We start from the raw sequence: 26049 nt of genomic DNA, 5'->3' as shown, positions 1-26049 counted from the left end.
TATGTATTATATGTATTAGTTTTTTCATCTAACAAACAAGGCACTTGCGATAATCACAGTAGTTTTCTTGAGGTTAATAAAATCACCCTTTTTAAAAACAGATACAGAAATTGAGGGTCAATGCAGCTAAATTACTGGATCAAAGAGTAGAAAATTATACAGCTAGAAATAGAATTCAGGTGTGTCTGATTACAACATTTAAGCTTATAGACTTGCCATTTTTAAAATAAGAGCCTTGAATTATGAACCATTTAGGACAAAACACAGTATTCCTTAGCAGTGAAGAATTTGGAAGTTGAGTGAACACTATATGATGGTATTTCAGCTAACCAGAGCCCCTGGGAATATAACATTCTGTACATTCTGGCTTTTCAGAGATTTGAGTATTTGCCAAAACTTTAAAAATATTGTTTGATTTAGATGGAACTCACTGTAAAATATTTTATACATTTCTCTGTCTTCTTAAAGACATTATATTGAACATGTTTGAAGATTACATTAATAACTCAAGTCACTTATCATTATGAGCTTCATTTTCCTGCTGTATTCTAATATAAGTACATTCTGATGGTTAATTGTAATAAAGAGGTCACTGATGTTATATTGATCTCCACTGTTACACATTTTAAAAGTTCCTCTGCTTGATTTATAAAATTATTGTCCTACTCGTTATTTCTCCTTGATACAATCTACTTGACAGTCTCCCAGAAACCACAAGAAAGACATGTTGGTCAAGGATAACTGAGTTTATGAAATCGTTTAGAGTGGGAAATCATCACTTTGATATTCTAATAGTATTTCAAAATGAAGACATTTTACATAGACATTTGTAGTGTCAGACATGAACTGTTGATTTTAAAATAGATCTTTCAGAGAAATGGTTGGTATTGGGTAGTTAGTGTTGGGTAGTTTATATCTTAAGAGCTCCTGAGTGGTTGGCACAGTAAGGTGAGAGATTTCAAGGGAGTCTTGTTCAGAATATTGATGTTCCATTTATTTTCTTGTGTTTTGTTTACTTTGCAATCCTGGAGATTCAACTCAGGGTCATATGCATGCTAGGCAAGTGCCCCACAGCCTGAAGCTATTGTTATTAATAAGCAAGCTCTTTCAGTGGGTTTACAGTTTTATTTTACAAAAACTTACATTTCCTAGAGTAAGAAGCTAAATTATTTTTACCTAGTTCTGATGTTGAATTAGACAAGTATGGTTGAGCCCAGGATTATATATAAGACAGACAGGAAAGTATATTGCACTGTTTTTACCTTTTTCTTTATAACTTGGTGCTGTAGAATGGGATCTAGTCAGCAGAGTTGGAATTCTTAGTCAATGGTTGATAAAGACCTATGTTGGAGTCGAAGAAACTCATATATATATATATATATATATATATATATATATATATATATATATATATATATATATATTACATGGACTTGTGAAAGCCTTTTAATAATTCAGAACCTTCCCCTCATTCTCATTCTTAGAACTGACCTAGATGGCTTGCTACTGTCACTTAGCCAACATTGTCAACTAGCTGTCTACTAGCTGAGCATCCATTAGTTATCTACATTAGAAATGATGGAACTGTAAGTCCTGGTAAAAGTGAATTAAGTTTGTAAATAATTTACATGTAGTGGTTCTTATGATATTTTTCATTAATGTTTTATTTACCCCGTGTTCACTGAGATTTTTACAGCTCTCAATATCTTCTTGTGATTTAAGCTGAAAATTTAAAACATGATACTTTTAAAACAAAACATTGTGGTTTTACTATTAAAGGTAGCATGTCTGAAGATCCTATTTATGCTTTTTGAAAAGACAGACATTGCTTTTTTTCTAGAGTTCTTGAGCTATTTTATTTTGATGTAAATTTCCAGAGATCATAGAAATTTTGTGTAAAATACAAGTAAGGTAGCATTACTGAGCAAGTCGAGAATATATAGTTAATACTTAAACTGTGTATTATTTCACATATGTAGTCTAGAAATTAAACAATATTTTAAAAAAATCTTTAAAGATCTTTATTTTATAGCAGCTACAAGAATGAAAAACTGAATTTACTTTTATCATTTGAAACTATTATCTGTTTATAATAATTTGAAATGGTTGCAAACTAAAATGCATATTTCCCCAGGAAAAATTCTAAGAATTATGTACTGTAAGAAGATACTAAAAACTGGTCAAACAAGAGTTTTGAAGTCTCATTAACCATGGAATTTTCAGTGAGGCCACATAGATATTGTAGACTTGGATTTATTTTGAAATGACAGAATTCCTCTAACAATATTTGAAGCCTATTTTAGTTACTGTTATCAATGCTTATTTTTCTTTTCTTTTTCCCCAGTTATATATTTAGTATTATAAATTGTTGGCATCTGGCCCAGAAAAAGAGCCTATTTTTAGGTGAAAAAAAAACCTCAGCAGATTTATACAATTAAAAGCAGGTTTAAATTTTATTATTTAATTAACAGCTTTACGCAATGGAATCTGAAGAAACCATAGAGTGGAAAACAAGGTTTGCTCTTGCTTTTCTCTTGACTAATTTTCCTAATCTTGCTAGAATGCATATGTTGATATATACTTACCTCCATTACATAAAGGCACAAAAAGAAAGCCTTCCTGCAATCTGAATCTTTCTTAGGATGTACACACATATGTGAATCACAAGATTAGACAAGGTGTGATCTAATTTATGTTATATGGAATGAATTTCAATAAAGCCTATTTAGTCACATAAATGCCAAGCAGAGAGACAAATGGGAGCCTCCAGGGGCAAACAGAGGTGACTGTACTATATTGATTTATGAGTACAGGATCGTAGAATTAAACTCAGCAACATACAAAGAACACATATTGAGCATCTAAAGTGCTTGACACCCATGCTGAGCTCTTTCAATAACAGAAATAAAACACCAATTCTGAAAATCTCACAGTATAATTGAAAGTTAAAACCAGTTAACTAGGCTGGATGTCAGTGAGTGATGCCTGCAGTTAGCTACTCAGGAGACTGAGACCTGGAGGATCGAGGCTTGAAGCTAACATGGGCAGAAAAGACTCTTATCTATTAACTAGCAAAATGCTGGTCTGGAAGCTGGCTTAAATAGTAGAGCACCAGCCATGATAGAGAGTTGAGCAAGAGTATGAAAACCTGAGGTCCAGTCCTATTACCAGTATATATAAAAAGAAAAAACAAATTGATTAAACAACATGATGGGTAATCAAAATAGGAAAAATAGTTGGTCACTGTCAAAGTAGTAATTTTCAAAACAGTAAAACTTTGATTCTTACACATATAGATAAAATAAATATATGTCAATGATTTTTTTTAACTCATTGATAGAGGAAAGCAAGTAAGGAAACAGGGCCAGTTCAAAAATATTTGAGAAATTATTTGTAGGTAACTTAATAGTAGAATACTAAGATAGAAATTCTAGGCTAAATGCAAGAGTTTCCTACAGTATTTCTTCTCAAAACAAATTGGCATGTAACCTCACTAAAGTTGAGATCTTACATCAGTAATCAATAAATTAAACAGTCTTGTAGACAGTTCTTGGATGTTTCTTTGCCGCCATATGACATTGTACATTCATCCTTTTTGTCTTTCAAGTTTGGGGTGAGATGAATAATAATTTTAAGCAATAATAGTGCTATTATTTAGATATTAACTGCCCTCCAAAAGACAATGTTTTGGAAATTTGGTTTCCAGCTTGCAGAAATAGAATACAAGAAATGGACAAATACTGGGATTTGAAGTCAAGGAAATTTGAGAGAAACATGAGAGGCAGGCCTTCTTCTATAGATGATCAGGAGGAAAATACCACAAAAGCAAAGTGTTTCTGAGAGACCATAGGGGTACAGACTAGGTTAAAAAAGAAAGGAGAGGGGTGTAGGTGATTGGGAGCCAATGAATGAGAGTTTTCTTAGTCATATTTGTGGTTATCCTTTTTCTAAAGTCAGAAAAATCCAACTCTCTGTGTGCTGTTAAATAATTATGAGTAAATTGTCTTGAAAAATGAATTCATGGGCTGGGAAGGTGGCTCAGTGGTAAAGCGCTTACCTTGCATGCCTGAGGCCCTGGGTTCAATTCCTCAGCACCACATAAGCAAAAAGAAAAAAGCCAGAAGTGGCACTGTGGCTAAAGTGGTACAGCGCTAGCCTTGAGCTGAAGAGCTGAGGGACAGTGGCCCAGGCCCAGAGTTCAGGCCCCATGACCAGACCCAAAAAATAAAAATAAAAAAATGAATTCATGTCAGAAAAATCTAATCTAACCTCTGTTGGAAGAACAATGAAGGCAGGATATGATATTGAGATTATTTGGATTCCAACAGTCATTACCAATTTCTCCCTCCAGTTATTACTTATTTTTCTAAAATTTACTTTGACCACTGCATTGTTCTTATTGCTCCTCCTCCTCCAACTCCTCCTCCTCTTTTTTCTCTTTTCTTTTCCTTCTCTTGTTTCTCTTCCTCCTCTTGTTCCTTTCCTCCTCCTTCTCTTCTTCCTCTTTCTCCTCTTCTTCTTCCTCCTCATCTCCTCTTTGTTCCCTTAACTCAGAAATGAAATGAAATCTGGGACCCATCAGAATTTAAATCTAATTAGCTGAGTAGGTTTCATTTGAAAGAGACACTATTTGGTATGCATAGATTTTCTTCTTAGACACCAAGTATGGGATAGGTGAGATAGGATGGGAGAGTGGGGTATGATGAAGTAGAACAAAATTAACTAAAGGAGAATGGAAAGGAATTCCTTCTGAAAGTTTTTTTTTTTTTTTGTGGCCAAATTCATTATGCTATAAAAAAATATTAGTCTGTTGCTATAGCTCAATGATAAAGTACTTGCCTTGTATGTAACATGTTCTAGTTTGGATTTCCTAACACTACAAAAAAAACCTACAAAAACAAGAACATAAAAAAGACATTATTTAATAGTATTGTTTTGTAGTAATTTGTTATAAGACAATTCACATCCAGAGATGTTTATTAATTTAACATCTCTAATTAGCAAAGTCTTCCCAGTGGTCAATAAACTATGGTCCAAAGTTTACTTGGAATTTTCTAGGGTTATTCCTAAGGAAGTTGTAGGACATGACTCTGTCAAAAATTATTGGTACATCTCTATGAGTTGATTAGAAATTTCAAGTTTAAGTCATTTATCACCAGGTAACCTCTAAATACAAAATAAATTAAGTGTTGTTCTAGCCATCCATTTATACATGGATTATTCTAGCCGATTTTTCTTCTTTCCATTTGACTGCAATTGATCACTGAATTTATAGTATTTAACATTGATCTTGGAAAAGGCCAGATTTTTATTCACATAAAACATGTCCAATATTTCACTATTCATGTGATCCTCTAGGATTAATTAAGGAACAATTCAAAAGGACCATTCTAGAATTTAATGTTATTGATTATATTTGTTTAACTCAAATATAAGGAATGCTTTCTTTATTCATTTCTAATTGGGCTTTTTCACATTTTCCTCAGCAAATGAAATTAACAAGAAGGTTAGGTTTAATTGGCTTACTTTGACTGAAGAGTTGAATCCTTTTAATAAGGAAGCCTAGTCTTTTTATAACTTGAGGGAAAAAAAAGCTTTCTTGAAATAATTTTTTTACACTTTCCTGATTTTTCTTTAGAGGTGAGTTGAACAACTTGAATCTTTTCAGGTGAACAGCAGGATTTAAGCTTTTGGAAGAAACTGATCTGAAAGAAATGACTTCTGTTTGCATGGAGCAATTAACTATAATTAGCATGCAAGGTTTAATGATATTATATTGTAAAGCTGATTAGGCCTCTGAGATTAGGAATGCAAGCCACTTGTACTGTTTACTGTATGCAAATCCAGCCACTTACTTTTAATTAGGTAGTGGAATCCAGAACAATTATCAACAATTGTTTTAGTATTAATAGTAGAGTGAACTACCAATCAGGACTTTTTAAATGACAAAGAGTTATATGCAGTTAATTTGGCATTTAAAAAAAGATAGTCTTGAGCTCTTATTTTGCACAATAAGTCAAAATTGGCCAATTGGACTGACAAAGTTTCTGTAACTTAAACTAACCAAAAGTGACTGTAAGCAAAATGAAGTTTCGAATAAAAGTGTTTTTAGAAGGTCCATTATGTGGACTATTTTTAATCAGATATTTATCAGTTAATGATCTGGTGAGATTTTGAAAGTTACTAGATTGAGTTCTGACAAGTTAAAAAAAAAAAAAGCATGTTGTATTGTACATATTGCCAATGAAAATCATTCTATGAACTCTCAGACTAATGTTCTTGAACAAAGATGACAGTGCCTGAAAAAAAGTGTAAAATAATTGACTTAGCATTCATTGGCTACAGAATTTCACAGAAGAGGTGCCAAGCATGGGCTATTTGACAGCCGGTAAGCTAAGCTTTCCTCTCAATTCCCAGCCCCAGATTTCTCATAGGGGAAGATATGTTAGAAACACATTCACATTGTCCACCAAAAATTAAATCCACTAAATTCAGAAAGAGGAAATTACACTTAATTGGGGATAATTAGTATTGTAATCTAGTCAAACACAGATTCCATGGTGAAAATATACCCTTGAGGGTTGTGAAAATGGTGAATATATTTATAGCTTTAAGCTGAAATTTGGGCTGGTTATTACAACATTTTTTCCTTTTAGAAATTATTATTGGTGTTTAAAATCATTTCTTTCAAGAAAAAGATTGAGTCCAATTTCAGTCTCTGGGTAGTTTAGAGGAAGGAATCAGTTGCACAGAAGTTTAGCAGAGATGAACAAACAATGCTTAAGAAAACTTTGCTTTGTCCTAGTCCAAAGAACAACTATTGGTGTGAAGGGGAGGTGGTGGTCTGTACCTTTTTTTCAAAAGTTCTACTGAGCCAGGCACTGGTGGTTCATGCCTGTAATCCTAGCTACTCAGGAGGCTGAGATCAAGGATCATGGTTCAAAGCCAGCCAGGGCAGAAAGGTCTGTGAGACTCTTATCTCTACCTACCAGAAAATCAGAAGTAGAGCTGTGGTTCAAAGCAGTACCGTTGAGCAAAAAACTCAGGGACAACCAGGCCCTGAGTTCAAACCTCAAGACTGACAAGCCAAGAAACAAAAGAATGTCACAAATCAGATTTAAAATGTGATCTTTGTATGAGGTAGGGAGAGGGGAGCTCTTCATGCTCCTTAAATTCAGCTATGTTTTATTTATATTTTATTTATATTTATATTTATCTGTCATCCATGTCACAAATGACCTCTTTTTGAGCCATTCCAGTCATTTTCTTTTAGAACATTTATCATGTTATTCATTTTTTTCTTTATAACTTTAGCAGCATGCAGAAATAAAGTTGTATCTTAATGGTAGATCTAAAGAAGAACAAATTATAAGAATATTCCAGTTCAATTTCTATTCCCTGTCAAGATGTCAGCTGCATTTGCATTCCTTTCTCTTTTATTTTTTTTTCTTTTTACTTTCACACTTTTCTTGAACTTTCTCTCACTGAAAAGAAAATAAGCTGCTATGACCATTGGCGCAGACATTGCTGTTTTGAATTAGCCTGATATGTTAACAAAAAGAAAATGTTACTCACTACCATTGTCCCAAAGGTGGATTTCTGATTTGTCTAACTTCTGTTATGTCTGGATTTTTCTCCCCATTTTTAAAAGAATGGCCCTCCTTACTCCAATCCCACAGCCCAATAAATCAGCTCATAAAAAGTTTTAGCATCTGCTAAAATTCCCTGGGCATGTCACATATGTGTTCAAAGGCTTTGTTAGGGAACATAATGGAAAAAAAAATAATAGGGTGATACTATTAGGTTTAAACATATTGCAGATCTCAGTCTTTACATTAAGGCTTTACTTGTAAATAATTACATTGTCCAGGATGGCAGACAAATTAGTCTCTTAGATTAAAAAAAAAAAAAAAAAACTTAAACCAGAATTGAAAGTTATAACAACCAAACATTACGTGGTCATTTGAAAAGTTTTGTTCTTATAATTTTTCTTTATTTTTTTTTTGTTAAGTAGTTTTATAAAGAGGGCACAATTCCATATGTCAGGTTATAAATACAGTACATCTTAATGCTACCTCTTCCATTATTTTTTCCCTCTTGTAATTCTTTTAATTAGCCCAATTGGAAGAACAAAGATACACATTTTTTCAGGTTTTGAAGGCAGTACATTCTCTTACATTGCCACTCACTTAAGCCTGGGCCACAATTGTTGACAAAATATTTTAGTTCATGAACTCTTTTTTTTAATCTAATACTATGGCATTAACTTTGTTGAGGATACAGAATGGCCCTAGCTTGTAGGTAAATAGACAAGCAACCATACAGTAAAGAAGAGTGGATGATATTCCTACCAAGTAGTTATGTTTAGGCCTTAACCCAGAATCCCAGTGAGTTTCTCTTCCTTTCTGTTACCTCCTATCTATTCCTTTGTTTCCATTGTTTTTCTCAAATTGGTTCTCAGAACCATAAATCTCCCAAATCTCAATTCTACCACACTTTCCCTTTACATATTCAGTGCATCCTCCATTAGCCTGAAGAACAAACTCAGATCCTGACGATGGCTTTCAAAGTCTGCCATAAATTCTGTGTCACCTCAATGACATGCTTTCCTAATCCTCTTGTCCCTAAATCAAAAGGAAATTCCCCAGAGGTCCTCAGCATGAGCCTCTATTCTACAAGTTCTGGGCAGGAGAGAGCTTTGCAGAAGATTCTGCGGAAGGAAAATGGAAAGTTACAGGAATGTTAGGTGGGAGATGGAGGCATAGTTTTTGTCCACCAACAGCTGTTGTTGGAACATTTTGAATAGCTGTCAGGAAGGATGAACAGAAACAGGTAGGGGACAGAGTGGGTGGGAAGGAAAGAGTAGCTGTGGGAGATATGGGCACACGGACATGAATGAATGACAGAAAAACTCTCTGCATCCTTCATCATGCCCTATAAGACTGCCTATAAACTTGTTTCCACTTTGCATGCCCACTGGGACCTGGCTAATCACTAATAGCATTACTAGAGGCCACAGCATCTAGAAACTTTCCTCAGATGGCTCCAGAGCTCTTCCCTCCATTCCAAGCCAAGGTTCCTCCAGAGAGCTTTGCTCATATCTGGAAGGGTGCTTGGCACAGGGCAATGTAATTTGCTCTTTAATTCACTGCTTGCTGGAACGAGTTGGTTAGTTTCTAGAGGACAGGGTAAGTGCCTTGACCATCTTTGTTTCTTCACTTTTGGATGGTGCGTGGCACAAGATAGAATTCAAACCCCTTTTTTCCAAAAGGTGGAAGGGACAAAGGATGGCCTCAGACATTCAATTAAGAAAAAAATGTCCTAGTTCTTCAATGCAATCCTCCAGTTAGAGGCAATTGGCCTTTTGATATCCTCAATCCCTCAACAGATATCTGGGCTTTTCTCATGCAAACTGAGACAAGGCACAATTAAGGAACTCTCCCAACAGGTGGGAGGTTAGTGAAGGAGGTCAAAACAATTTACAGTATCTTCAATGGAAGAGAAAGAAAGGGAAGCTGAGATTTGAAGAGAAAAAGGAGTGTTTAATTTATTTGTTTTGTTTGAGGAAGAAGTGTTTAAGAGCAGTGTAAGATCTCAGATAATTATAGCAGAGAAGAGGAAATAGAAAACAAGATGAGTATTGAGGATTGTGAGCTCCATCACACCTTTTAAGAAGCATTATTTAAAAACTGGAATTCTTCCAGATTAAAATGCCATTTCTTTTCCTCTTTTCCACTTTCCTTCCTGACTTTGAACTGCATTTCTTTGCATGAATATAGAGATCAGACTACGAGAACCTAGGATTTGTAAGTGTTATGATAAAATGAATGAACCATGGCCAAAACAACAGCTAGACTCACTACCCAGAAATTCTTCAGAAAGAAGAATAAAAACCTACCCTCCACAACAGGGAAACAAGAAAATTATTTGGTTGGATTATAAATTATTGCCTTCACATTTCTCCATGGGTCACACACAGAATCTTGGCTAGTTAAAAGATGATCAGTACTGCAGTCTTCCAAGGCAGCATCCATACCCAGCACCCCTCACATAGACAATCTGAAGCAGGCCAGTATGGCTCACACTATTTTTTTCCTTCCTTTACACCAGCAAGGGCTTCTCTCAAGATCTGATCCTGTCTCACCCTCTCTGGCTTTCTCTCCACTTATTCTTTGGCTGCCAACACCCATTTGTTTCTTTGCCGTTTCGTCTATCTTCCCATGGCTGCCCTGGTGGCTACAAAACATGGTTTTAAAATGAAAAAAAAAATGACTAAAACTTAAAATATATATTGAAGGTAAAATAGCAAACTGCTAATAAATAATCCTGTTTGGTCATTAAGGGAATTCTTTAGCATAAGATTATAGTCAAGAGTGAATGAATAATCAGTGAAAAGATGATATGTCTCCTCTGCAAATTATCCCGAGTAGAAATGTGTTCATATACTCTGGGACCATCTTTCTTTCTTTTAGGATTTACTGAAGTAAAGCTGTGATTTTAATGACTGGGGACTTTGATGCCACTTTGTCATCTTGTGCAGGTATACCCTACAGGCTCTTCTCAATACTTCTTATTGTCTATTAGTGTCCCTGAAACTACCTACTGCACACTTTTCTACTTTCTGCCTTGCTAACAAGCTTTTCCTTAACCCCTTCCATCAATTAATTCAATATTTATTTGGCACCTATTAGCCCCCACCTGTGAGATAATAACACCTTAAGTTGTGATCTCATTTAGAAGAATTTGCATTTATTAAAAGACACTGAACAGCTTAAATACTCTTAAGTCTCAAAAGAAGTACATTTGATGTATTCCAGTTGGAATACACCAAAGTAGAAGGTGAAACGGGTCATCAGCACACAGAGCTCCAGGCAGATTTTTTTTCTTGAAATTAATAAAGCCTCAGCTTTAGAGTCTCATGCTTATATACACCAGTTTTTGTGATCATTTAAGCTTCAGCCTCCCACAAAACTTGAACTTCAAATGACTAATCCTGCTTTAATCAATTGTGCTAATGTAACAAACTACCATAATTGCATGGCTTGGAAACAACAGAAATTTGCTCCTTATAGTTTTAGGGATATAGAAGTTTAAGAAGAATAAGGCAGTAGCAGATTTGACATCAAGTTGAGGACTACTCTCTCGCTCATTGGATGCATCTTGTTTCTGGGTCTTTTGTGGTAGAAGGGGACAGGCAGGTTCCTTGGGGTCCCTTTGATAAGGATCAAAGGATTATATTCTTATGCTTTAATTGCCCACAGAGATCCACCTCCTAATAACTTCATCTTCCTATTTATTTATTCATTCATTTATTTATTTAGCCATGTTAGGTTTTTAAAACGAGGTAGCCAAGTAAGAACATCACCACACATGTGGTATTCAGATAAGGGGTAGGTTTATTCATCGTTCTGGCTGGCACCAGGCCATCGGCCTTCCACGCGGCTGGGAAAGACCTCGGAAAGAGAGAGCTGGGAAAGAGAGAGAGAAAGAGAGAGAGCTGGGGAAAAGAGCTAAGAGAGAGCTAGAAAAGAGAGAAAATAGCTAGAAAAGAACTAGAAAAGCGCTAGAAAAGAATGAGTCTGGGCCTGGGCTAGGCCTTATCTAGAGTATGGGCGGAGAAAGTTGTGGCCACATCAAATTCAGATGTGACCTCAGTGGATGCAGATGTGACCTCTTCCAGGTGTGCCAGTTGCCTAGGTAACGCAGGTAACTGGGCAGAGACTTTGCTGCGAGGAGGGTGGAGTCTGCTAGCCATCCAGGAGCAGACCTTACAAGCCAGTCCTGGGGCTTGACCTCTGAGCCTGGGAACAGTTTTTGACCTTCTTTTGTGCTCAAAGCTAGCACTCTACCACTTACATCAAATATCCATTTCTGGATTTTTTGGTAGTTTAGATGAGATAAGAATGTCATGGAGTTTCTTGCCTGGCTGAACTTCAAACCATGATCCTCAGATCTCAGTCTCCTGAGTAACTAGAATTACAGATGTGAGCCAATAGCACCCAGAGCTAATTGTATATATGAATTTGGGGGAACATGTGTATTCAGACCATAGTAGATTCCCCACTTTCTCCAAAAAGACTAGAAAAGTCACATGAAGGCAAAGCTATGTCTATACTACTTTTTAGTTTATAAAATAGCATTTGTTCATCATAGGAATCCAACAATGTTTACTAAATTTGAACAAATGCATACTGCACAATGTACACAAATGTATACTGTGCCTAACTTTTTTCCTGACACAGTAAGAATTGAACAAATATTTATTAAATTTGAACAAAAATACCATGTACAGAATGGGCCTATCTCCTTACCTGACATAGTAGGAGCCGGATAAATATTTATTAAATTTCAATGAATGTATCGTGCACACAAAGTACTAGCTCTTCTCCTGATAAATAGTACAAATTCATTATTGATTTAATGAACAATTACTTTGGTAAATTAATTAATTAAAATGTAGGTGAACCCTAATTTCCATAGAAGTTCTCTTTGCCTTCCCCTCCTTTATTCATGCTTGAGTCCATGTAGGAATGGCTGAGGAAGGTGCCTTTACGTTTCGTAAAAGTGTATTAGCAATACTATACTATCATCTATAAAACTCTGAACTACACAATAGAGGCTTGAGCTTTCTTCTCTTTCCAGCCTCCCTTAATAGTTATGATAAAGCATTGCCTTACACAAAATTACATTCTTAGGGGAAAAAAATGAAAAATATGATTAAGACCTCAACTCTTAAATTAACACTATTTTTTCAGTAACAGTAACCATTAAACAGTTATGTGTTTAACCCCCATAGTCTTTAAGCCTGGTAAAATGTCTAATTAGTTAATTAGAAAAATAATTATGTGCTAAGAAAGGGAATCTGAAAATGTGCATGGAGGCATAAAACTGTGGGTTTAAAATAAACTTCTGTTTTGGGGCTGTTCTAGTACAGTCCTGATACATTAGCATTTCTTTTAACATTTTTTTTTTTCACAAAAATATTTGGAAGGTTTCCAAATATTTTTCCACCTCCTAGTGTGTATCAAAAAAAACATTGGGTTTATCTACTAAAATCATAACTGAAATTGTATTTTGTAAGAGGCTATTTCCTTAGAATTCATTCAAGATACCCATAGGGGAAATTAATTTATATGGTCAATGGATTTTTTTTTTTTTTTGGTCATGATTCAATTGTAAGTAAACTGTTACACTCAGAACTTTCCTTTTTGTATTTTTGCTAATGCATTTGTGAAGAATCTCACATCTGACACCAAGATCATTGTTCACAGGCTGCTCTTTTGTTTCTCTTCAGCACTGTATATACTTATCATTTCCAATTACCATGTGAATAATAAGGATTTCTGGTCCTGAAGGCACAGAATGAAAAAATAACTTCAGAGCTCTACTTGCCTGTTGGAGACTGGGGATGGATCATTTTCAGATCACAGCAAAGTCAGTTATCCTTTGCTATTTGGAGAATAAAACACTCAATATAATATACTTCCACATAAAGTATAATTTCTGCGGCACAGTTTTTGCAATTGCCAATCCATTTGCCCATCCAAAGCCACTGTTCTATTCCCATGGTCCCCATTCCTAATTAGCCTGGAATTGCCATGGTACTTTCTGTGAAAAGATTCTGTATTTGCTCATATCTTATCTCGACCTTGAAATCACGTACATACATTAGAATCACTTATGTTGTCTGAGACTCTAAAAATTAAACTTCCCTACTCAAGCTAATGGCTTCTTCACAGTGAATTGCAAGGAAAATGAAAGCCAGCAAAGGAGACTAGTTTTGAGAAAACTGCTGAGTAGGCACAAAAGACCTTAGCATGAGGGAAAGGTCATTTGTCCTGAAGGCCTAGAGGAGGACCAGGATGGATAGCTAAAGTGAATTGTCTTTTGACACTTAGGGTATCTGGATATAGTCACAGGCTGTGGTAACTGAATGTTTTCTTTTTGAGGACACGGTGTATTAAGGATAGTGAGAGAATTCAGATCTTAATGTCTGACAAAAAGTCTATTTTAATTCTGTCTTTCCCACCTGATAGCTATAACCGTGGAGAATTTATTTGATTACTCTGAGCTTTCATTTCTTTATCTTTTAAATGAGAATACTAATACCTACCTGGCCATAGTAAGAGGACTGAAGATAATATATGCCAAGAACTTATCTCAGTGTTGGCTCAACACAAGCCCTAAATAAGCAGTGGCTATTATAATGATGACTGTCCTTAGCCTTCTGTTAAAGGTGAGGTGAGCTAAGAACGCTCTAAGTGCTTAAGGAGGCAGCTTTACCTCATCACTAGCATGAAAAAGAGAACCTGGGGAAAGGTGTTTACCATCTGAGGAACAAAAATGGACAGGGCAAGTGCAAGCAAGTTGCTGTTGTAATTTTGGAATGGTCCACTTGAATCTATTATACTGAGAAAGCACAGCTGCACATGCAGTTTACTTCCTTCTTTTCTTTTTTACTTATTTTTTTATTGTTACAATAAAGGCAATGTACAGAGGGGTTACAATTATTTAAGTCAAGAGTACATTTCTTTGGGGACATAAAATTCATTTAATGAAAGAATCGAATCATGCCTGACTGAAGCTGCATTTGAACCCATAACTATTAGATGGAAGTAGCTCAATGCTCAACTGATCTGGAATTAGTTTATGCTTCATTATCAAGTAGACATATTGAACTGGACTTGGGACTTGCCAAACCTTGTTCTTCTCCTTGCTTCTGTTTCTCTAATAACTCAAGCTCAATAAAATGTAGGTGGTATGTAGAAATGGGCCGGCTGATTCATGGTATAGAAGAGCTCAATATTTTAGCTGTTCTCTACATTTCTCTGAGTTTTGACTCAAATGAGAATGACTGGGTTTCATTTATTCATTCATTAAGTATTGAACTATCTGCTAGGTGTTTTACACTTTCTATGTGCTGAGATGAAAAGGAACAAAAGTTAACTACTTCCTGCTTTCATGAAACTCATTCACTCCTGCGTGAAATAAGCATAAACAATCCCAGAAATAGAATTGTTTTATTAAAACTATGATAATTAAAAAACAAGGTCCAGCTGTTCTAAATGCTTGAGTTCTAGATTTATATGTTAAAAGAAAACTTCATTAACTTAATGTTGTTTATTAACCTAATCTCTTAGCCTAAAGCTTGTCAGGATTTTTTTTAACTGTATTAAACAAAGTTAGATGATTTATTGCTGTTTGTAGAAAGAACTACTTTTAAACTGCCCTGATTTAAAAATATTCTCAAGGAATTCAAAGGAATAATTCCAACAGGTGTGGGAGTATAAACCTGCAATCCCAGGATTTAGCAGGCTGAGGCAAGGTGGATTGTGAGTTTGAGGCCAGCCTGGGTTCTGCAGAGAGACCTCATCTCAAAAACAAAACAAGACAAAACAAGTTAATTCCAGGGGAACTTGGGTATGATTTTTTTGTGATCAATTCTTTGGTAATTTGTTCGAGTTAAATTAGAAACAAACACTGCTGTTTTGTGTTCTCAGAAATTGGTTTGACATCATTGTTTGAGGTATAAAACCGAAGAACACATTGCAACATGGGGCTAGCATTTTTCTTCGTTGACTTTAAGCTACAAAGCTAACTTTCATGTTTGTAGATGGGTCAGTGTCCATGCAGCTGTCATGGCACCTGCAGAGAGAAGCCAGTCCAGGGAGTGAATCCTATTTTGCTGTGAATCCCAGGTGTTCTAAGAAATGCTTCACCAAAGGTCATGTGGACCATTGTAGAGAACCAGGCCTTGAGGGTTCAAAATGCCATGACCTTTCCATTCATGTCTCCCACAGTTGTTTAAAAGTTTTCTGATCCTCATAGAAAGAAGGCCCAAATGTAATTTATTTACCAAAGAAAACCTATTTTTAAATTCTTTTATTGCTCTTGCCTCCAAGAAAGAAAATTTCTGCTGATAAGTTATTTGCAAGTTTTAAGCAAAAATTCCTTGGCTCCCTTTTTTGTCATTGAGGACACAGAACTCAATGTTTGCATGAATATTTACCTTTTAGAAATGCACTTCAAGCTCATATGTAATGTAATGTAATGTAATGTAGCTAGACATGAGGAGAAAGCAGAGCACTTTAATAACCATGTTACATTTAGGAAAAGTTTACAGAACATTGGAACACATATTAACAAAATCCACAGTAAAGGCTCTTGTTGTAAAAGTGTTTTTAAGAACCAATAAGAAAGAATTTTTATTTCTTATAAGCATTATGCCCACCTTTGGTCCTCTAATAACTTGACCTAAGGTAGAGTGTGGATAGGTGAGCTTGGAGGAGGTAGAGGTTAAGGAGAGCATCATTTCTTTTTTGAGAATTCATAATACAGGTTCAGGTTACCAATATTACTGGTCAGAGTGCAGGCAGTATGTGAACCAGTGGACCTGCAGGTCATGCCTTGTCTGTTGGGTGCCTGGGGACACTACTGCAATTCTTCCTCTTTGGGAATACCTGTTATATGCATTCCAGAACATGCCTTCTAGCTTAGATTGCTTTTCATGAATTATTATAATGATATGAACTCCTGTTTGTTAAATACATACTCTATGAAGATACCTTTCTTATTTGTCACTACTATTTACTTCTTTAGGGAAGGAAAGTTTTGTTTTCTTTATCTTACAGCCCTGGAAGCTAAGGTTTTAGAGAAGTTAAGAGGACACACCCAGACTGGGAGGGATTCAGACTCTGGCCTTCTTGCCAAACTCCAGGGTTCCTAACATGGTCTTATTACAGGAGTTCATTCTGCTACTGAGAACTGTTTGCTTTTTTTTTTTCCTTCTCTCACACAGCTAGTTGTTCCCTCACCGAATGATTGCTTGTTAATCACATTCTCAGATGAGGATTCTTCTTTCTTCCCCATTTTCCTTATTACCTGTCCCCTAAGTCTGCCCCAGTTTCTTACCAGATTTAATGACAGGATAAAATCATTAGTCTTCTAAACTCTACAATCAAAACTATAATAGATGCATTGTTTTTTTTTTTTTTACTTGATACATCATTATTTATTTATTTATTTATTTAATTCTGAAAATACCATACAGAGGGGTCACAATTACATGGGCAAGATAATGAGTGCATTTCTTATCAAGCATTGTTGCCTCCTCCTTTGTTTCCCCTTCCCATCCCTTCCCATCTCTGCCCCCCCCCCGCCCCACACCCCCCTTCCCCCTGCCACCCTTCCTTCTCCCCCCCCCCCCCGCCCAAGTTGTAAAGTTCGTTTTTTAACATAATGTCTTGTACATCTCATTGTTGCAATGGGTCCACCTGTATCCCTATTTAAACAATTTGTTTTTTCCCTTCCCCTCCACAAATTATACTAACACCAAATAGTGAAAGCAGGGGTTATACAGTAGGGGAGGGATATACAAAGCAACAAAGAAATCATCTTATAAATATGTTAGAAACAATTACATGAAAGCAAAAACAATTGAATATTTATCTTGGGGTTCATTTCGCCTAACATCAGATTATCTAACCTTTTGCAATCCCACTTTTGGACATTTACCCAAATGATCACAAACAAGACATACTAAAGCTACCAGCACAACCATGTTTATTGCAGCATTATTTACCATAGCTAAGATAGATATGGAACCAACCCAGATGTATTATTAAGTAGCCCAAAGACGGGGTAACTTTTCTTTCTTTCTTTCTTTCTTTCTTTCTTTCTTTCTTTCTTTCTTTCTTTCTTTCTTTCTTTCTTTCTTTCTTTCTTTCTTCCTTTATTTTATTTCTTTCTTTCTTTTCTTTTTCTTTTTTTGTCTGTCATGGGGCTTGAACTCTAGGCCTGGGCACTGTCCCTGTGCTCTTCAGCTCAAGACAATTGCTCTACCACTTGAGCCACAACACCACTTCCAGTTTTCTGGTAGTTAATTGGAGATAAGAGTCTCACAGACTTACTTGCCTGGGCTGGCTTTGAACCACAATCCTCAGATCTCAGCCTCCTGAGTAGCTAGGATTACAGGCATGAGCCACCAGCGCCTGGCTAACTTTTCTTTTTTTTTTTTTATTGGCTTATATGTTACACAAGTTTCATAACCATGACATCTCTCGGATAGTTCAATATATCTTGCTGTCACTAGGACCCTGAGGCTTTTTATTCTATAGTATATATGTACACATATGCACATGTATACACACACACACATCAGCATTCCCAGAATTCTATTATTATACATTATCTATTTTTTCTTCCCAAATAACCTTATTAAACACCCTCTTATTTTTGTATTTCTGCCCAATTCTCGAATTTGTTACTGAAGAATGACCCTGATAAATTAAAAGTGAGCATAGAGATAATCCCATACCTTCCTTTTTCCTTCTTCCTCCATTTCACCTCCAATCTTCCTTGATCACCCCCCAACTTTTTCCCTCCTTCCTTCCCTTCTGCCTTCCCTTTCTTCTACCTTCCCTCTCTCCCTCTTTCCTTCTTTCCCTAATTCTCTCTCTCCCTCTTTCTCCCTCTTTTGAATTTAAGTGACCTATACTAAATCACATAGCTAAAAATCTAGTGCAGTCATCTTACTTCCACAGTACCATACTACTTTCCACTGTAGCATCAGAATTACTAAAGACTTTTTGTTAAGTTCATTTTTCGACATAACGACTTGTACATCTCATTGTTGCAATGGGTCCACCTGTATCCCTATTTAAACGATTTGTTTTTGCCCTTCCCCTCCACAAATTATACCAACATCAAATACAGTGAAAGCAGGGCTTATACCATGGGGGAGGGACATACAATGCAACAAAGAAATCATCTTATAAATAAGTTAGAAACAATTGCATGAAAAAAATATTTGAATACATATCTTAGGGTTCATTTCCCTAACATCAACTTATCTTGCCCATGTAATTGTAACTCCTCTATACAGTATTTTCACAATAAAAAGAGAAAAAAGAAGAAAATAAAAGACTTTTGTTAAAAATACAGGATTTCAGCCCCAATCAAGACTTCCCCAGCCAGAACCTACATTTGAACAAGACTACAAAAAATTACAAACATCTAAGTTGAAGAAACTAGGCCACCTTACAGGAAACTAGTTAATGATATTCAATTTTCCTTATTGTTCAACAGAGCTCTGTGTTCACCCACCACCAACATTGCTCAAGCTTGAGATACCTATCCTACAATTTAAGAGATCTCACTCATATTTCGGGCAAATGGATTAAGAATGGCTTTTAATCCAGCCTGTCATAATCAATCCTAGGGATGTAAAAGTACAAAAACAGTTATTTTGGTATACTAGGAATTACAATTCTGGAGAAGCAGATCTGGACAAAACTGAAAATTCATTCAGAAGAGAAGAGGGGTTTGGGCTTAAGGAAGAAGAATCTACAAAGAGGTCTTTAAACATATGTCGATCTGATTGGTTGACTTTCAGTTACAACTATAGGCTGCTCTGAGTTTGTGTGGTCTGTTAGGATGACTTCTAGACTCCATTTAGAATGTTCTGTGTCTCTAACCAAAGTGATTTCATATTAGGTAAAAATTTCCAATGATTTCATAAATGAATTCTTTCTAATGAGACACCAAAGTTCTATTGGAGGCCTCTAGGAAAAGATTTATTGATTTTATAATGAAACATAGAGAACAAAACTGGATTATTTACTTAACCAATGACTGGATGATCTTGGATAGGTTGAGCCCCATGACCATCATTTTTATTATCTGTAAAATGAGTGTAGTTACCTTTTAAATCAGTCATATGCACACATACATGCATGTTTAGTAGAGGCTAAATACTTGATTAATAGGCAAGTAAATGTGATTTATTTTGTCAATGATATGGTGAAAATGTCTGTAATATTTTAAGGTTAGTTTCCTGATAGAACCAGATTAGCCCCCATTAAAAATTATGACCAAATATAATATCCAATGACCAATATAATATCAAAATCTTGTAAATAGATAAACAAATACCTGCCTATTCCTTCAATGTTATACTGGGGTATCATATAACAGGCTTACCCAAAGATAATCTTATCTCTAGAAACGTATTCCCATTGTCTTCCTTTTGTTTAGATATTTGTGTCTCTCTGCAGGTAAATACTTGCTTGAAGAAAATGGGAAGTGATGAAAATAGTTCTTGTCAAATAGAAGTGTGATTTGGCAGAAAAGCTAATCCTAAGGTCAATATTAATTATGATGAGAGTAATAGTAGCTTTGTGTCTCTCTTGGTAATCCAACTCCATACTTCTTTCAGGGACAATATATATACAGTCTATCAAAGCTGACTTGAACCAGCTTTGTCATGATGCTGTTTCCTTCATTAAGAAGCTAAATAAATTCTTCATACATGTTCACTTTGCATTTGGATGAGAGCAATGTGTTTAACTTTTGAAAATGATACCTTGTTTTTCATCCACAAATAAGAATTGTTAGTTTAAAATTAAATCAGAATTTGAAAACTATTATAGAAATGACTAGGAATAAGTTCCTTATATTTTTTTAAAGTTATCTTTAAGTCATTATACAAAGGGGTTTCAATTCAACACATCATTTTATAAGTACTGGGTTAATGCAAAGCCCATCCATCATTCTTCCCTCATCTGTCCCAACCCCATTCCTCCCCACAAGTTACCTAATCTAGGAAACTCATTCTGTAAATTTCAAGTTGGGCAGTGGTGGAGAAAATATGGAGAAAAGGAGCTGAAGAAACAGATGATGTCGAGGAATTCATCAGTATAGGAAGAGGAAGAAATGTTCTCATGGTTTTAATAAGAGCACATGAGAATATAGGTTGGAAAAGGAAAGGAAGGGGAAGAAAAAGACACTGCACTCAAGGAGTGCACATTCTCATTTAAGGTGGTTAGGTAAAAGGAAATTAGAGAAATGAAGATAGGATAGGGGATAGGGCTATAAGGAGATAAGAAGATAGATGGAGATAAGGGCTATAAAGACATAATACTGGGCAAATATACTGGAGAGAAAGTGAGTACTATTTTACTTAGTGGGACCACATAAGTTTGATTTTTAGCAAGTAATGCATGTGCTTTCTAGCCCAGTGGATAATGTTTATCAGATTTAAATCAATCTAAGCAGATATGAATCAAGTGAAAATATCTTAGATCTAGACTCTGATGACCCAGTGAGTCTGCAATATTTTTCATCCTTCATAAGCTACTGCTACTTGATTTGTCTTTATAAAGTTGTAGAACCTAGAGAAAATGTATATTTTGAAGATAGATATGTATTAGAGAGATGAAAACCTTAATGAACCCTCCCTAAAAGCACTTCCTGTTTAGAAAAGGAGAGTTACCTAGTCAAAGTTAAATTGTTCTGTGACACCTTCCTACAACATGTTACCTTCTGAGAAAAATGGAAATTCTGTTTTATCAGCTCAGAGGTTCTTTGTCAAGGAAGGGTTATTTTCCCATCAATTCATCTTAAAAGAAAGGAAAGATCACTTTCAGGATCATTATTAAGAAAAGTTACATCTTATGATATATATAAGAAAAGTTATATCTTATGAAATGAAACGTTAATGTGCTAAGCCAGCATCAAGAGAGCTGTTTTCTCAGTAAATTCTGTATAGCTGTGCTTTGTCAATTAACTTTTTTTTGACTATGAACAGAATGTAAATGTCATGGATAAATGATCGCTTTAATGGTGTTTTCCAGCATTGTGCTCCATGTTACCATGGCTTCTTAACAAAGACATTAAATCATTTAGAATCATATTTCATGATAATTAATTGCAAATCTGATAATACTACCACTTTTCATTTGGCATGAAATGATGAGGGAGAACCACAAGGTTTATTGGAGGTACACGAGAAAGGACAGAGTGACTTAATGTATGAATATAAATCTTATAAAACTACTATTGGACAGCGTTTTATGATGGACATAAATTCCCATTTACCCTCTGATCGTGATAGACAGAGAAGCCTGCAGTAGAAACAGAAAGAGGAGATGGGAAGCTATACTAGAGAAGAGGAAAGGCTCTGGGCTTGTGAATTTCTCTTCTTTTCTTCTGTTTTGCAACAGCTAAACAGATCTTCACTCTCACTTAAGATTTAAATCATTAAAGTCTGTAACCTGATTAATGCTGTCTTATTAGATGTATTTATTATGAAGTATGCAATGATGCTTTTATAATTAAACAGCTATTAGCATTTGCTATTTTCAATTATTGTTCTTCATTCTATATTTCTTAGAATTCTTTGAAATGTTCAGCAAGCTCATTCATGATTTTGCTGTAGGAAATGAACAGTCAAGAGTACTTTGTGTTGTAGGTATTTTCATCCTGAATTTTAAAAATAGCTAGAGGTATAGGGTCTAAGGGATATTTCTTTCAGGCAGATTTTTTTTTTTTTTTTTTTTTGTCATTGTGGGGCTTGAACTCTGGGCCTGGGCACTGTCCCTCAGCATTTCAGCTCAAGGCTAACTCTCTACCACATGAGCCATGTGCCACTTCCTCAGGAATATTTCTTCCAGAGCTAGATGACCTGATTTGATCTGGTTACATTTTATGAATAACGTTGATATTGGTCACTCTACTAACCAGAGACTGAGTTTTCAGTTGCAAGTAACTAGTCTGACATAAAATAACTTAACTCAAGACAAGATGAAGGGACTTGATTGGTTCATATTGAGAAAATTTTGGAGATTTCTGGTAAGGCTTTTCTTTGTAAATATTTTATTAGCATCAAGTAGTTATAAAAAGGAGTTTCCATTCACCAAAACTGTTTATGAACACACAGTGTTGATCAGTGTCAACCCTTTCAACTTTCTCATCCATCCCTTCCAACCCACTCTTCTCACATTTCTTTTGGGGTGATGTATTGAATTTTTTGCCATTTGACAAAGTAGTTTATACATACAGTGCATCTTGATATGGGTCATCCCCTCAACATTTCCACTCCCTTTCAACCACCCCTTCCTTTATATTTTTCAACTCTGTGGTATATACAATAAATTCTTGCTTGCCTTCTTCCCTCTTTTCCCCTTCATTCTTCTATTTCCTCTATTCCCTCTCCCCTTGGCTCCACCCTCCGCTCTTTCAAATACACATTTCCTGGTACTTATTTTGTTGGTTTTTTTGACTTAGTCTTTTTAAAGAAATATACTATTTGTTCTCTCCATAGAGTATATTACACCTCAGTTAATTCATCAAAAGCAAATTTTCCACCACAACTATCTGTATCAGTCTCTTCCATATTTTGGATTTTCTTTCCTAAGTGCTGGCTTAGCTTCCAGGCAAGCTCTCTTTATGTGGTGGGCAGAATAGCAACTCCAGATTCACTCATCTTCATAGTTGGAAATCCTAGATGATTTATCAATAATTTTTAGGTATCACTTTAGCTGATGAAAGGAAATACACATAACTGGTTAAATTGTGTGGTTCAATTGTAGGGGTGTTCAAAAGAGAATGATGTCTTAATGAAAGGTCTGAGTAAGGAAGAACCATTCTCACTCAATGTAGTTGAGAGACACTTGAGAGACTAGGTAGAATAAAAAGGCATAGAAAAGATGAGTCAACTCTCACATGCTGTGTTCTGGAAACAGGACACCAATTTTCTTATACTTTTGGATATCAAAATTTCAGGCTTTCTGGCCTTGAACTCTGTCTACCTCCGTCACTTCTTAGGCCTTCAGATTTGGATTAGATTATACTACTGATTCTCTGATTCTCTAGCTTGCAAAAGTTGTAAGACTTCCCTAACTGTTTTGGGCTTTGGCTAACCTGTGCAGCGCGCTGCCATGGTGCTGTTGGAGAGCGAGCGGTTCCTGACAGACCTGACCAGGCTGTTCCAGAAGGGCCGCCTGCTGGGCAACATGTTCATCACCTTGAAGAAGTATGATGGTCGAACTAAACCCATTCCAAGGAAGGGTTCTGTGGAGGGTCTTGGGCCTGCAGAAAATAAGTGTCTGTTTGAGAGCTACTGATGGGAAGAAGAAGATCAGCATTGTGGTGAGCTCCAAAGAAGTGAATAAATTTCAGATGGCTTACTCAAAACTGCTCAGAGCTAACATGGATGGGCTGAAGAAGAAAGACAAGAAGAACAAGAATAAGAAGGCCAAAACAGCCCAGTGAAGGGTACCCAATTGCACCATTATCAGCTAACTACAGAATTGCTATTTCTCTTCACCCTCCCAACAAAGTTAACGTTCTTTTTTTTTATTATTATTATGAAAATACTGTACAGAGGGGTTACAATTACATGGGCAAGATAATGAGTACATTTCTTATCAAGCATTGTGGCCTCCTCCTTTGTTTGCCCTTCCCATCCTTCCCACCCCCCCAACCCCGTCCCACCATCCAATCCTCCCTGCCCACTCCCCCACCCCTGCACCAAAGTTATAAAGTTCGTTTTTGACATAACGACTTGTACATCTCATTGTTGCAATGGGTCCACCTATATCCCTATTTAAACGATTGGTTTTTCCCCTTCCCCTCCACAAATTATACTGACATCAAATACAGTGAAAGAGCAGGGGTTATACTGTGGGGGAGGGACATACAAAGCAACAAAGAAATAATCTTATAAATGCGTTAGAAGCAATCGCATGAAATAAAAAAAAACATTTGAATACATATCTTAGTCAAGCAGAAAAGGTCAGATAAGGTGATGTTAGGGAAATGAACCCTAAGATATGTATTCAAAGTTAACTTTCTTATTCCTCCACTGGTTACTCTTCTCCTGGGAGACTAGGGTTGGTATGTTTCTAGGTGGGAAGCCAGTGTATTTGGGATCTGCACTTCATGGTTGTGTATTCCTGTTAAATTTCTCTGTTAAGAGCAATGTATCATTAAACCTGTCTAGTATTGAAAAAAAAGTTGTAAGATTTTATAATTTCCATAACCATGTGAGAAAACCCCTTTAGTAACTCTATCTACCCAGTCTCCATCCATTCATCCATTTAAGTATCCTATATTGTTTCTCTGGACAACACTGACTAATGTAAAAAGATAAACTAGTGATATGCTTGACTAAAATCTATGTGAAGACTATGATTGGTCTTACTGGGGTGAACTGGACATCTTATAACTAATCTCTGAAATTAAGAAGAGAGTATTATACTTTGATTGGCCAGGCCTGAGCTGTGCTTATCTAATCCAGCTTTGAAACCAATGCTGAATCTGTTGATCTAAAAATGAATATGAAATGGAGGGAGAATGATTTCTTGAGGAAAACATATTGAGTAGCCAAGTGTCATGGATCTACCAGCTTGATTGCACTCATTCATTGCTAACTGGCTTTTTAGAATTGGTCTGACATTCACATTTATTAAATATTATGCTGGTAGTGAACAAACTATTTTTTAAATAATAATGTTGTATTCTAGAGCAAAACATTCACATAGAGCACATATAATTTAGTAAACAATGTATTCAAAGGCAATAATCTCTCAGTGGAAGGCTCTTTTAAGTTGGCTTTGGAAAGTCTGGAAATACTTGAAAGAATTGACTTAGACTGGCATTTGATTTCCACTCAATAAAAGCAACTATAGATAGAAGCAGGAAAATATGGAGCACATCAGGGTTGAAATGGCCTCCACATAATGTCAGTATAGAATAATCATAAAGACAGGGAGTGGGTAGAAAAGTCCCTAAACAGGTCATCTGAAAAGGTGCTAAACACACAGACATCTAGAGACTATAGACATTTCCAAATGAGGGTCAGGTGGTTAGTAAAAAGTTGTTTTAACTTTCCCAGTTGCATATAAGATTAAGATTATACATATTATTATTTCATATGATATATATGTTATTATATATTGTGTATTATATAATATATATAATATATAATATATATAATATAATATATAATATTATATATTATATTATATATATTATATATTATATATAATATAATATATAATATATATAATATAATATATATATAATATATATAATATAATATATAATTATACATTTTACATAATATTATGTATATATCTATATATCCCATGTATGAACAGTCTAATGCAGTGACCATGAGAATAGAACATTGGAGATAAATACAAAAGTAGTTTAGCAAAGAGTAGCTAATAAGAGGAAAGATACCAGGCTTTCAGGATTTCAGCCTGC

General features: G+C 35.5%; 1 protein-coding gene and 1 pseudogene across 4 annotated transcripts in view; both read left to right on the top strand.

Moving 5' to 3' along the window:
- The window catches only part of Macrod2 (mono-ADP ribosylhydrolase 2), a 1801573-nt gene that overhangs the window by 1076578 nt on the left and 698946 nt on the right, over nucleotides 1-26049 (top strand). The gene's annotated exons all lie outside the window — the stretch shown is intronic.
- On the top strand, nucleotides 23718-24051 carry LOC138817236 (signal recognition particle 14 kDa protein-like; annotated as a pseudogene).

This window comes from Dipodomys merriami, unplaced genomic scaffold, assembly GCF_024711535.1.
Source record: "Dipodomys merriami isolate MVZ:Mamm:240054 unplaced genomic scaffold, mDipMer1.0.p SCAF_7, whole genome shotgun sequence".
In the NCBI taxonomy this organism is placed as follows: Eukaryota; Metazoa; Chordata; class Mammalia; order Rodentia; family Heteromyidae; genus Dipodomys; species Dipodomys merriami.
Note: the sequence above shows the minus strand (reverse complement) of the source record. Positions and strands in the feature narration are given on the sequence as shown.